The 13,177-nt window shown below is 38.3% G+C and overlaps 1 protein-coding gene across 3 annotated transcripts in view; it reads left to right on the forward strand.

Annotated features, from left to right (window-relative positions):
• Positions 1-13,177, forward strand: part of Slk (STE20 like kinase) — a 58,472-nt gene that overhangs the window by 3,790 nt on the left and 41,505 nt on the right. Inside the window, exon 1 of one of the 3 annotated variants that reach the window (XM_031390619.1) lies at positions 11,121-11,233. The exons of the other annotated variants lie outside the window; for them this stretch is intronic. The gene's annotated coding sequence lies outside the window, so the exon portion shown is untranslated. Of the gene's footprint in view, positions 1-11,120; positions 11,234-13,177 lie in introns of those variants that run through there. 3 annotated transcript variants of the gene reach the window in all.

Genomic DNA, 13,177 nt, shown 5'->3' on the forward strand with positions numbered 1-13,177 from the left:
TTTTTTTTTTTTTTGAGAGACAGCACCAAAGTCACACAGCTGATATCTCTCTCTCTCTTTCTCTCTCTCTCTCTCTCTTTTTAAGGATTTATTTATTTATTTTATGTATATTTATGAGTACACCGTAACTGTACAAATGGTTGTGAGCCTTCATGTAGTTGTTGGGAATTGAATTTTATGACCTCTGCTCACTCCAGTCAACCCCGCTCTGGCCCAAAGATTTCTTTATTATCATAAGGAAAGATACTATAGCTGACTTCAGATGCACCTGGAGAGGACGTCAGATCTTGTTACAGGTGGTTGTGAGCCCCCATGTGGTTGCTGGGATTTGAACTCAGGACCTTAAGAAGAGCAGTCAGTGCTCTTACCACTGAGCCATCTCGCCAGCCCCTTTATTTTCATTCTTGTCAACATTTGGTATTTTTAGAATTTTTGACTATGTGATTATTAATAAGTGCTTTTTATGTTTGTTGTAGTTTAAATTTTTTTGTATTCTATTCTTTTGTTCATTTTCCTATTAATACCATTTTGCATCTATATGTAGTATACACATTTGTAGTAGTATATTCATGTATATTCCAAGCATGTACATACATATATATAATTTTAACTGTTTTCCGATTTGGTATCATAAATGCCTTCTCATTCTGTACCTTGTCTTTCTATTCTCATTACAGTGTCTTTGCTGAGAGACTTTTTCAAGTCAGAAGAGTACAATTTTTCAGTTTTTTTCTTTTCAAGCTAATGTTTATTTTTAAGGCATTCTTTTCTAAACCAATATCATGAAGATAATTCTACTTTATCTTCCAAAAGATTTAGAATTTCACCTGTCACAAGACCACAGTTTGCATAGACTACTAAGTTTCTATATGTGGTGTGGGGTAGGGATCCGGTGCTGTAGTGTTCCTGTCCTCCCACCAATCAGGATCTCTCCCTTAGGGCCCACTGTGGTTGCTCTGGGGTGTCTATCTACTACATGTATCTACTGCTTTCTGCGGTTTTCAATTTATCAGTCTATTCCTATCTCACTACACCACTGTCTTAATTAGAAAAGCATTACAGTAAGTTCCTATTAGTAAGAGAGCACCTTATTTTTTTCAAGTCTCTAGTATATTCCTGGCCCTTAACACTTCCATGTTTTAGAAATACCTTGATTGACGTTCAGAGCAAACAAACATCAATGACAAAAGAAAAAGACAACAAAAATCCCACAAACCATTGTGCTGTTTTTGATGTTGTTGAATTTATGTGTCAGTGCTGAAATAGTTGTATGTCTTGCTGTGTATATTTTAACCTCTGTTTATATCTTTCCTCAGTAATGGGTTCTAGTTTTTTCCTGGAAGTCTTGGGAGCACAAACTACTTCCAAGAGTCCTTGTGTCTAGGATTTCTTTCTTGATTTTGTGTAAAACTTTTAGAAAGAATCCATAGGAAGTGTATTTTAGATCTTGCCTGTTGGAATATCTTCTTTTTATAATACTGTGAGTATCATGTAGAATTCTACTTCAAAACACAGGTTTTCCTAACATTTTTAGGAATGAGAATTTTTCTGATTTTGTTCCATTCATTTCTTTTGTCTTCAAGTGTTGATGTTGAAAATCTGATGTCAGTTTGTTGCCCTATTCCTTGTGATCTGTTTCTCTTCCCAGCTTCTAGGATTTACTTTCTTTTTTTGGTAATGTGAGACAGGTATGCACCCACTCCCCGCCTGTCCTGCTGGACTTCATCCTTTCAGTGCAGGGCTCATGTCCTTCGCTTCTGTGACATTTTTCCGATATTATTTATTTGGCAATTTCTGCCCCTGCCCCAATAGCTCCTGTCTGGGTTTTAAGATTCTCTGTCTCTAAATTCAGTGGCTACTTACTATCCTTCCTTAGTGCTCAGGTTCCTGTGACACACCTGGCCATTCTCTCCTGCTTAAAGCGTTCTGTTGGATTTTATTTTCCTGTTTCTTCTGTGTTTATTTTCCAGGTTCCTTATTCTAGCTCATGTTTAAGTGTTGAATTTCTCAGGACTTGGATGTATCATTTTCTCCCCTTTTTCTCTCTGTACCCTGAGTGCTCTGGAACTCCCTCTGCTGATGAGGCTGGCTTCGAATTTACAGCAACTCTTCTGCTTCTGCCCCTGAGTGCTAGGATTACAGACCTGCTACCCCCCTTACTTTCCTTTTTCTCCTTTGCTTATGAGAACCTGTTTTGTCCTATTCTTTAATTACCACTTAAATGTAGTTTATGTCTGTGCTCAAATATTGTTTTCAAAATTTGAATCACACATCCAGCTGTCCATTAGCAGTGTCTTGGCTTTTCTTCTTTTTTTCTTTTTCTTTTTCTTTTTCTTTTTCTTTTTTCTTTTTTCTTTTTCCTTTTTTCTTTCTTTTTTTGAGATAGGATCTCTCTGTGTAGCCCTGGCTGTCCTGGAACTCACTTTGTAGACCAGGCTGGCCTTGAACTCAGAAATCCACCTGCCTCTGCCTCCCAAGTGCTGGGATTAAAGGTGTACACCACCACTGCCTGGCTTTTTTTTTTTAAAGCAGGTCTTGCTAATATATCTCTGGTTGGTCTTGAACTGACAATGTAGCCCAGGGTCCTTAGTTTCCTAAGTGCTGGGATTATAGGCTTGGTGATGTAATTTTATGTGGCTGTCAGTAATTTAGAATTGAGTTGTCATTTACCTTGAACAAGTCCAGAACATGAATTCCATATTGTTAGCCCCCAGTTTATTCCTGTGGTCTGTTTAGTATTTACTTATCACCTGGAGCTACTGTTCGCTTAGGCCTACATGTTTTCTGGTAAGATGGGAGATCTTGTGTATTTAGCACAGTATACGTTCAATTCTACTTCTTCCTGCTTCTTCCAAATTCTGGGATTACTGACATAATGGGCCATTCCTGGCTTTCTAGAGGTTATTATTTTTAATTTTATTTTTCAATTAGCTTACAAAGTAGGTTTCCCAGTGGCATTTCACACATTCTTAGTTTTGGTTGACCCTCCCTGCCCCCCTTTGCATGTCCTTGCTCCTCATCTTCCTTACTGCTAACTCCTGCTCTTACTTCCCCTTCCACTTTAGCAGCTTGTTTACCTAACACCACAGTGTGTATACATTTTTATTTTTGATTAATTAATTGATTAATTTGTGTGTGTGTATGTGTGTGTGTTATGTGTGTGTGTGCATGTGTGTGTATGTATATGTGTGTGTATGTGTGTGTGCATGTGTGTGTATGTATATGTGTGTGCGTGTGTGTGTGTGTACGTGTGTGTGTGCGTGTGTGCGTGTGTGTGTAGGTCCTCATGCCACAAGACCACAAGGTGCTCAAATAACAACCCTCAAGCGTTACTTCTTCCTGGGATGGAGCTCTGGTTGTCAGTTCTGCTCCCAATATGCCTCTACCTCCCGGGACACCTGACTGGTCCAAGTAAATTATACCTGATAAACAGATTTTGATTCTCTTTCCCTCCCTCCCCTCCCCTTCTTCCCTTTCTCTCTTCCTTCCCACCCCTCTCTCTCTGTCTTTCTCTCTCTTGTTTTTCTCTCTCCAGCACCCCCTCATCTAGTTTTTTAGTTAACTGCTCTGCCTTACATGTACTACTATGATTGCTATTGCTGTGTTTTGGGCATGATATCAATTTATTCTTTTTTTTTTGGTTTTTTTCGAGACAGGGTTTCTCTGTATAGCCCTGGCTGTCCTGGAACTCACTCTGGAGACCAGGCTGGCCTCGAACTCAGAAATCCGCCTGCCTCTGCCTCCCAAGTGCTGGGATTAAAGGCGTGCGCCACCACCGCCCGGCTTCAATTTATTCTTTTGAGTAAGGTTATGTTTTAAGTATAATGAGAAACATTTGATGTTTTCTACAGTATTAACATTTTTGAAATGCTACAGTTTACAGTTTATTCTTTTCTTGGTAGCATTTAGATTACTTTTACTTTTGTATATTACTAGTAAGGTTAATCTATGTACATATGTGGTTTTTCTCATATATATGTGTGTGTGTATGCAATTTTTCCTTGTGCAGGCATGTGTGTGTTGAGGTGTGAGTGCACAAGTGTACAGAGGCTCAGGGTTCACTTGGTCTCCACTTTATTCATTCAGGCAAAGTAAGAGGTCTGTCAGTTGAACACAGCTTGCTGGTTGAGCTAGTCTGGCTAGCCAGCTTGCTCCAGGAACCCTGTTTACCCTTTCGTAGTGCTGGAATTACAGGCAGGCTACCATGACTACATAGAATTTGTGTGTTGTTTTGGAAATCTGAACTCAGATCCTCATGTTTCTGTGTAAGCTCTTTAACCACTGAGCTATCTCCCCAGATAGAAGATGTTTCTGTAGTCCAGATTAGCACAGAATTTGGAGCCCAGGCTGCCCTTAAATTTGTAGTCTTCCTGCTTCTGATTCTCAAGTGTTGAGATTTCAGGCTTATGCCACCTTACCTGGCAGCATAAATATTTTCGTGTGTGTGTGTGTGTGTGTGTGTGTGTGTGTGTGTGTGTGTGTGTATGTATACACACATGCATGTGCACCTTCATTCATTTGTGTTGGATGTATGCCTGGGAATGGATTTTCTTGTTTATAAGTGTTTTTGTGAATTTGCACTCCCACCAGGAGGATTTTAGAAGTATTTTGGTAAATTTTTGATTACTATAACCGATTGAGTATGAAGAATAGAGTATTATTTGGTTTATGATCCTGGAGTTAGGATCATCTAAGAGCTTGACACACATCTGCTTAACATCTGGTGAGAGCTTTTATGGCAAGAAACATCATATGGAGACAGTAAATGTGTCAAGATTTTCCTAATAGCCTAACTTTTTCCAGTAATCTATTAACCCATCAGTGGACTCTGCTTACTGAAGCAGTTTCTGACTACGGAGTGTGTACAAGGGAACTTCTTGATTATAACAAACGGATTGGAAGCTTGACTATGGCAGAGCCCTCATCCTGGTGCTTCATTAAGTCTCATTTCCAGATATCATTAATTTGGCAATTAAATTTCCTGCATATGAAGTTTAACTCAGACAGTAAAGTGCTTGTAAGGACCAGAATTCAATCTCTAAGCACCTGTGTAGGCATCAATTTTTTTGCAACTTACTTTTAATAAGGGTTTAACCTCTCCTCTAGCCCACCATCCAGCAGAGGTAGTGAAGAGAAAAGTTATTAAGATATGGGGGTAGTGGACCTGTTCAGCAATAGTTCTTTGGGGTCAACCTCTATCTTCTTTGGCAGCAGTTCAGTGCTGTAGCAAACACCAAATACAACTCAGCAGCTGCAGACCAGTCCTCTAGGCAGACAGACATCACACATGAACCAGCAGCTGCAGACCAGTCCTCTAGGTAGACAGACATCACACATGAACCAGCAGCTACAATCCAGACCTTTCTGTAGGCAGACACCAAGCAGGAACACTAACCAGCCTGAGGTGAGGCTGTGGAAGTGGCAAGCTGCCACAGGAGCCTCATGAGCAGTTCTTAGACAAGTTTCTCTCAGTCTACTAGTGAAGATCAACAATGCTATGTAAAGTGAACCAATACATGTCGTTAGTGAAGAAAGTGAGGGGAGAAGACCAAACCAAGGCTCAGTGCTCATCTCCCACTGTACAGTCATATTTATACTCCTTCATTAGATTCTTTCATGTCTTTGCTATATCAAAACATTCTTTCCCATGTCTGCTTTAGCAAGACATCCTTTCACCTGTGTGCCCCAACAAACCATCATTTGACATAACTTTCCAAAGCAATTAGAAGTTTTTACTTTACACCTGTGTCAAACAGCTACAACACTTGCGATCCCAGAGCTGGAAAGGTGCAGGCAGACAAATCCTTTGCCTGCTGTGTTAGCTTATTGGTGAGTTCCAGACCAGTGAGAACCCCGTCTCAAGAAAACAAGACAAATAGTACCTGAGGAAGAGCAGTGAGGGTCTCTGCTTTCTTCCACCCACACAGACACGTGTGTATTCATGCACCAGTATACACTTAAATGAACTTGTGTACACACACAAACACAGAGTGCTTTATCCAGCTATTTTCTAAGTCAGTAAGAGAAACAGTTCTTTTGCCAAGGTCCACAGCTGCTTGGATGTACGATGCTGCTGCTACTGTATAAATGTTGCTTCTTCATTGTAAAAATTGGTGTGCTGTTAATATTACTAACATGGGAACAGAAGGGTTTTAAATTTCAGAATAGTTTCTAATGGATGATACTAATCCAAACTGCTGAATTTATTTTCATTCCTAAAACTTGATTTTAGAACGTTTTGAGTAAATAATCTCAAGATCATGAAAAGAAAATGTCAAAAGCAAGACAACTTACTTTCTAACCCTCTGTTTTCTTGTTAGCTTTCTGCTTTCTATGTGGCTATAATTACTTAGTTCACATACAAGGAGTAAAACAATGTTTAGCCTTTCTTCTTTTAATCTATAAGATAGTGAGTCAGCTTTGCCAGTTTATCAGTGTAATTCCTCACATGTTTTCCTATAAATTAGTGCTGGGATGTTAGGAGTACTTTCTGTGGAAAATTGTTTGAATTAGTATTCCCTCTCTCATTCTTCCCTTTTTTCCCCTATCTGTTTTCTTCTCTCCCTCTGGCTTTCACATTCTTCTTTCTTCCTTTGTCTCGTCTCATCTCATTCCCTCCATATATCTATATCTATCTATATCTATATCTATATCCATATCTATACACACATATGTATGTATATATACATATGTATATATGTATATGTGTGCATACACACATAATATGTACATGTATGTGTACACGTATGTATACACATGCGTATATGTGTATATGTACATATATGGTATATATGTGTGTACATATATATATATACATGCTTGAACTTTTAGAGTTAATATATATTTCTATATTAACAATGTATGAAATGTGCAATGTGTACAGATCAGTTAGAGACGAAATTTTGTTTCTTATTTGAGCAGTAAAAGATAACTATCTTTTTTTTATGAGTTAGTTTGATCATATAACCAAACTGTAATATAAGTCTTCATTTATGCCATATGAAAGGATGGCATGATGAATCTTGGGAGAACCCGTAGTGCCTTATCTCGTAGCTGTGGTCTCCAGGAACTCTCCATGGGTTTCCTGCCTGCCTCTGTATCAGTTGCATTCAGCCTGTGTGTAGAGAGAATGTCTTGCATATTGTATGGATGCATCACCTGCCAATTAAAAAGCCTATGGCCTATGGCTTAGGCAGAAAATAGAGATGGGACATCTGGGAGGAAAAAGAATTCTGTGAATGAGCCAGGTGGCAGATTGGGCCAGGAAGATGTAGTAATCTGATGGATGCATAGGACTGGAGTACAGGGAACCAGTCACATGGCAGACTGTAGGTTAAAATAAATGGGTGATCTTTAGTTATGATCCAGTCAGAAAGAGCCTAGCTATATGGCCAAGGTCTTTGTAAATATATTTTGAGTCAGAGTCTTATTTCTGGAATAATGGGACTGAGAGGAAGAACTGGGACCTAACTTCTACAAAAGCTTACTGTGAAAATGCTGTAGAATGGCTGTACAAAATTATTTACATTTTTAAGTTTTTGTTTTTTTTTCTTTGAGACAGGCTCTTGTGAAGTAGTGCAGGCTGGTCTTGAACTTGGAGCTCATGTGTTTTAGCTTCCTAAGTGCCATGGTTATAGTTATATATAATGCCCAGCTTTTTTCTATTTTTTTCATTGTGGTAGGATATATGTAATATTTATCATCTTTACCCCTCTACTTTTCAGTATTGGACCTGAATATTTCTTTGGGTGGGGTGGAGTGATGGACTTTGAGACAGGATCTTGCTACATAGCCCAGTCTGGCGATGGCTCTTACTGTATATAACAGGCTGTATACAGTACTGTATATAACAGGCTGTTCTTGACCCGTTAGTTCTCCTCGCTTACCCTTCCTAATGCTGGGATTACCAGCGTGCATAACTATGCCTGGTACACCTTGACTGTTCTTTATATGTACTGTTAAGTGGGCTTAAATATGACAGAAATGTTCACCACCACTCCTACCTGGCTATGTAACCCTTCATTTTTTATTATTATTATTATTATTTTTTAACCCTTCATTTTGTAAAACTAAAACTCTTCCCATTTAAAGACAGTAATGTCTATTCTTTCTCCAACCTTCGGCAGCCATTATTCCACTTTATGATTTTGATTGCTTTAATTACACCATATAGTATATATCATTTTGTGATTGGCATCTTTCAGGTGCCCTGTTTTTGAGCTTCAGCCATTTCTAGCTCATCAGAATTTCTACCTTTTTTTGCCAAGTAGTGCATGCCTTTAATTCTAGTATTAGGGAGGAAGAGGCAGGCCGATCTCTGAATTCAAAGCTTGCCAGTTGATAATTCCAAGACAGCTAAGGCTACGCAGAGAGATACTGTTTTGAAAACAAACAAACAAAACTCCCAAACCAACCAACCAAAAAACCCAAAAACCCAAACATAACAACAACAAAAAGAAATTTATTTCCACTTTTTTTAGATTTAAATAATAGTCCTCTGCATATATTCATATATTTTACGTAGCCATTCCTTTGTGGATGGGATTTTTGAGTCATTTCTACATTTCAGCTATTGTAAATAATGCTTCTATGAAGAAAAGTGTATGCTTACCTTTTTGAAACTCGTGGGAGTGTTGGCCCAGATATCATCTCATTTTAACCTTTTGAGAAGCTGCTGTGCTGCTCCCACAGTCAGCTTTATGATCTTACATCCTCCCGGCTGTGCACAGCGCTTCAGCCTTCTCCACTTTTCCCCCAATATTGTTCCTTTTAAAAGTTAGCCACTCTAATGAGTGAGGTAGTATTTATTGTAGTTTCTTTTTGCATTTTTCTAATTAGTGGTGCTCAGCATGTACCATATACTTATTGGCTATTCCCATATCATCTTTGAAGAAATTTTGTTCAAGTCCTTTGCTTATTTATTTCATATATATATGTATACATATACATATATATATTAATTATACTTGTATATCCATGGTGTATGTGTTTGGATGCAAATGAGCTCATGTATGCGTGTAGGCTAGAAGTCAGTGTTTAGTGCCTGTTCAGTAGCTCTCCACCTTACTTTGTAAGAGATGGCCTCTCAGTGAACCTGGTGCTTACAGATTTGTCTAGATCAGCAGGCCTCCGTCTGTAGGTTGTGATCCCTCGGGCTTGTCGACTGACCCTTTTACAGGGGCTGCCTAATACCATCAGAAAACACGGATTGACAGTACTATGTAAAGTGTAGCAAAATTACAGTTACGAAGTAGCAAAAAATTTTTTTACGGTAGGGGTCGATATAACATGAAGAACTGTATTAACAGTTCCCAGCATTAGGAAGGTTGTGAACCTCTGGTCTAGATTGTCTGTCCTGCAGGCCCCTGGGATCTTCCTGTGTCTGCCTCCCCAGTACTGCTTTTATATGGTACTGGGGATCTGAATTCAGGTCCTCATGTTTGTATGGCAAGCACTTTACAGACTGAACCATTTCCTCAGTTTCTCCTTTGCTCATCTTGAATTACATTTTTATTTTAAACAGTTTATCTCAATCATGTTTGTGGGGTGTGTGCACAAAAGTACAGATGTCCATAGTGTTGAATCACTTGAACTGTTGTGAGCTGCCTGATGTGTCCTTTGTAAGAGCAATGTGTGTTCCTAACTGCTGAGTAGTTGGTGTCACAGCCAAGGAGTGATTTTCAAATATTAAGCATTTTACCACGTGTATTCTTAAAAACAATTGCATTTTATATACTTATTTTGTATGCATGCGTGTGTGTGTGTGTGCTATGAGACACATGTGAAGGTCAGGAATAGTCTTTTTCTACTTTGTAGGCCCAAGGGATCAAACTCAGGTAATTAGTCTTGGCAGCAGGTGCCTTTATAAGCTGACCCATCTCCTTGGCCCCTTAATGTATTCTCAGAGTTTTATAGTTTTAGGTGTTACGCTTAGATTTTTTAAAGGTTTGAATTTTTGTATGTGATGCTGGATAAGGTACTAACCTAATTCTTTGCACATGGATACTAATTTCCTAGTGTAACTAAAATCTGCCTGCCTCTTTGCCTCCCTAGTGCTGGGATTAAAGGCGTGCGCCACCATTGCCCAGCCTATTGTTTTTTTTTTTTAATGTCTTTTTTTTTTCAGTAGTGTTTGGTTGCTTTCACTGTACAACTTCTCTGTCTTCTTGGTTAATTTTGAAATGTTTCATTTTTTTTACAGTGCACTTGTAAATGCAACTAAGAGTCTTAAATGTTCAAAGCATTTATTTTTCTTAAATTCTAGACGGTAATATACCTTTGTCTTATTTTTAAATATATATCTTGAAACCTTCTGTTGTCTCAGTTTTCCATATTTTATCTCTCAGGGTTGCTTTTAGCATGTTCAGGCCTCTCAGGGTCAGCAATCTGACGTAAGTGGGACAGTGATGTAATCTGAGAGTTGGTAGACTTTTTTTTTTTTTAAAATTTTGCGGTTTGTTTTGTTGGTAGACATTTTAAGACTTTTTTTAAAGATTTATTTTATTTTATGTGTATGAATACACTATAGCTGTATAGATGGCCGTGAGCTATCATCATGTATGTGGCTGCTGGGAATTGAACTCAGGACCTCTGCCAGCCCTGCTTGCTCCGGCCCTGCCCGCTCTGGCGTAATTCACTGTAGTGGTCTTCAGACGCACCAGAAGAGGGTGTCAGATCTCATTACAGGTGGTTGTGAGCCACCATGTTGCTGGGATCTGAACTCAAGACCTTTAGAAGAACAGTCAGTGCTCTTACCCACTGAACCATCTCGCCAGCCCCAAGACATTTTTTTAAAGTGTCCTTATGCTCTGGACAGTTGAGGTCCATGTGATAATGTGTTGGGAGGTGGAAATTATACCCTTTGCCTTGGAACCCCCAGAATCAGAAGTGGCCAAATGAACAGAATCAATATTAGATCAGTATTAGGGATTGGATTTCATCTTTGTCTTTCAATTTTTTTTTTTTTTTTTTTTTTTTTACAATTTAATTATTTTATATTTATCCTGTATGGGGTTTAACCTTTCTCTTTAGATTGATACCTTTGTGGGGCTGGAATCAACTTGATTTTCTTTGTAGAACATTTAAATTTCTTTCTCTCTCTTTTTTAGGTGTTTTAATCTCCTGCTGAGATTCTTATTAAAATTTGCTTGTTATAAAAATATTATGTAGTCTCAGAAAATGTAAAGCTGTGGAAAGAAAATAGGATTTAAAAATTCCTCACCACCCAAGAAGTGTAAGTAGTGTATGAGAGTCTAGTTCTCACTCCTTCACTAGAACATGAAATCAGTGTAGAGAACTCAGGTACATTACATCTCTCCACAGTTCCCTATGTAAAGTAGTGTATGAGAGTCTGGTTCTCACTCTCCTTCATTAGAACATGAAATCAGTGTAGAGAACTCACTACATTATGTCTCTCCACAGTTCTCTATGTAAAGTAGCCATACTATATTGTTAAGTTATACAAATATAAATATATTGAATGTACATGCCTGATCCTTGAAACCTTTTATCAAGAGAAGTTATATTTTAAATTAATTTTTAGTACTTGTTATCCTGTTCTTACTTTTTATTAATATTTCTTTAATTATTTCATGAAGTCTTTATGTGGGGCTGATAGAGCATGTGTTTAGCATCTTCAAGGCTATGAGTTCAATCCCAAGCTCTGTATTAAACAGAACAAGACAAAGCTAACTAAAAATACCTTAAGCTTCAAGTGAGGAGTTTTCATACATTTGATTGTTGTGTAGGTGACTTTTTAGAGTCATAGTACTTAACAGTGCTTATTTCAGTGTGGGTATTCCAATGAGTGATTATTTTCAGGCAGCAAAGTAAGAAGCCTTTTTCTGTTTTTTGTTTTTTGTTTTTTTTCTTTTTGTGCCAGGAATTGGAGTTAGGGCCTCATAGATGCTAAGTATGCCAGTGTGCAGAACTATACTTTCAGCTTTTTGATACACTAATGTAACTTTTGTTTGTTATATTAAGCAGAAAGATACCATTGTTGGTTTAACATTATATCTAGGGCAGTGAGATATAAGAATTTGTTACAGTAAGGAAGTTTAGAGATTACCTAATATTAGTTACTTTTTTCCTTTTCTCCATTTTTTTCACCAGGGCTAATACTTCACTGTGTTCAGCTCTATCAGGACTGGTTGCTTTGGGTCTGTTCTTCCTACAGTGTTACAGTAAAATGGAAGGAGAAGTGCTAATCTCTGGGCGATTTTGTCTGCCTCAGAGGAAAGTATTTTTTAATTACTGACTCAACTGTAGTACTTTTCAAAGGGGGACAAACTGAATGCTGTGTTTTACCAGTGGTGATAACCTCTATCTCTGTCTTTTTCTTTTTCAATAACTGTGAAAAGTAGCAAAGTGGGAGCTGTTTTTGTCAATGCCATTAGAGTGGCTTGTGGCCAGGCCTCAGTCATCATGTAGCCATTCCTGCATCATTAACTCACGCGTCCTTAGTGTTATACAGTAACAACTCCTCAGTATTTCGGCTTCTAAACTATTGTAAGTTCCTGAGGAAGAAGTAGTTCCTGAGCCCTCCTTAAAATTTCTCTTATGTGGAAAGTTCAAGAGAACATCACATCAGCAGTATTGTCTGCAAAGTGGGAGTCATTATCTTCCAAGACGATCTTGGAGAGGAGTGAGTGCTCATTTAACATGCTGAACCTCAGCGTGGTGTTCTCCTCAACACTGCACAGATGGAAGCAGGAGGGACCCTAGGTTAAGGCTAGCCTAGAATACTGCAGCAGGATCCCATCACAGTAACCCAGTCAGCCAATCCTCCAACTGACCAAAGTGTCTCATCTCTAAAGCAGCTAACGATCAGAGGATGATAGTATATGGAAAAACAGAAGTATCCAATAATGATTAGTCAAATGTAATTCACAGGAGTCAGATTTAGAGTTTCATATATTCACAGGATAATAGATACACAATAGCAATTTAGATGGATTGACAAAATTTTTTTTTAAAGATTTATTTTATTAATTTGTTTTTTTTTTTTGTTTTTTTGTTTTTTGTTTTTTTATGTGTATGAGTACACTGTAGCTGTACAGATGGCCTTGAGCCATCATGTGGCTGCTAAGAATTGAATTCAGGCCGGGTGATGGTGGTACACGCCTTTAATCCCAGCACTTAGGAGGCAGAGGCAGGTGGATTTCTGAGTTCTAGGCCA

The sequence above is a fragment of the Mastomys coucha genome, unplaced genomic scaffold (assembly GCF_008632895.1).
Source record: "Mastomys coucha isolate ucsf_1 unplaced genomic scaffold, UCSF_Mcou_1 pScaffold21, whole genome shotgun sequence".
Taxonomy (NCBI): Eukaryota; Metazoa; Chordata; class Mammalia; order Rodentia; family Muridae; genus Mastomys; species Mastomys coucha.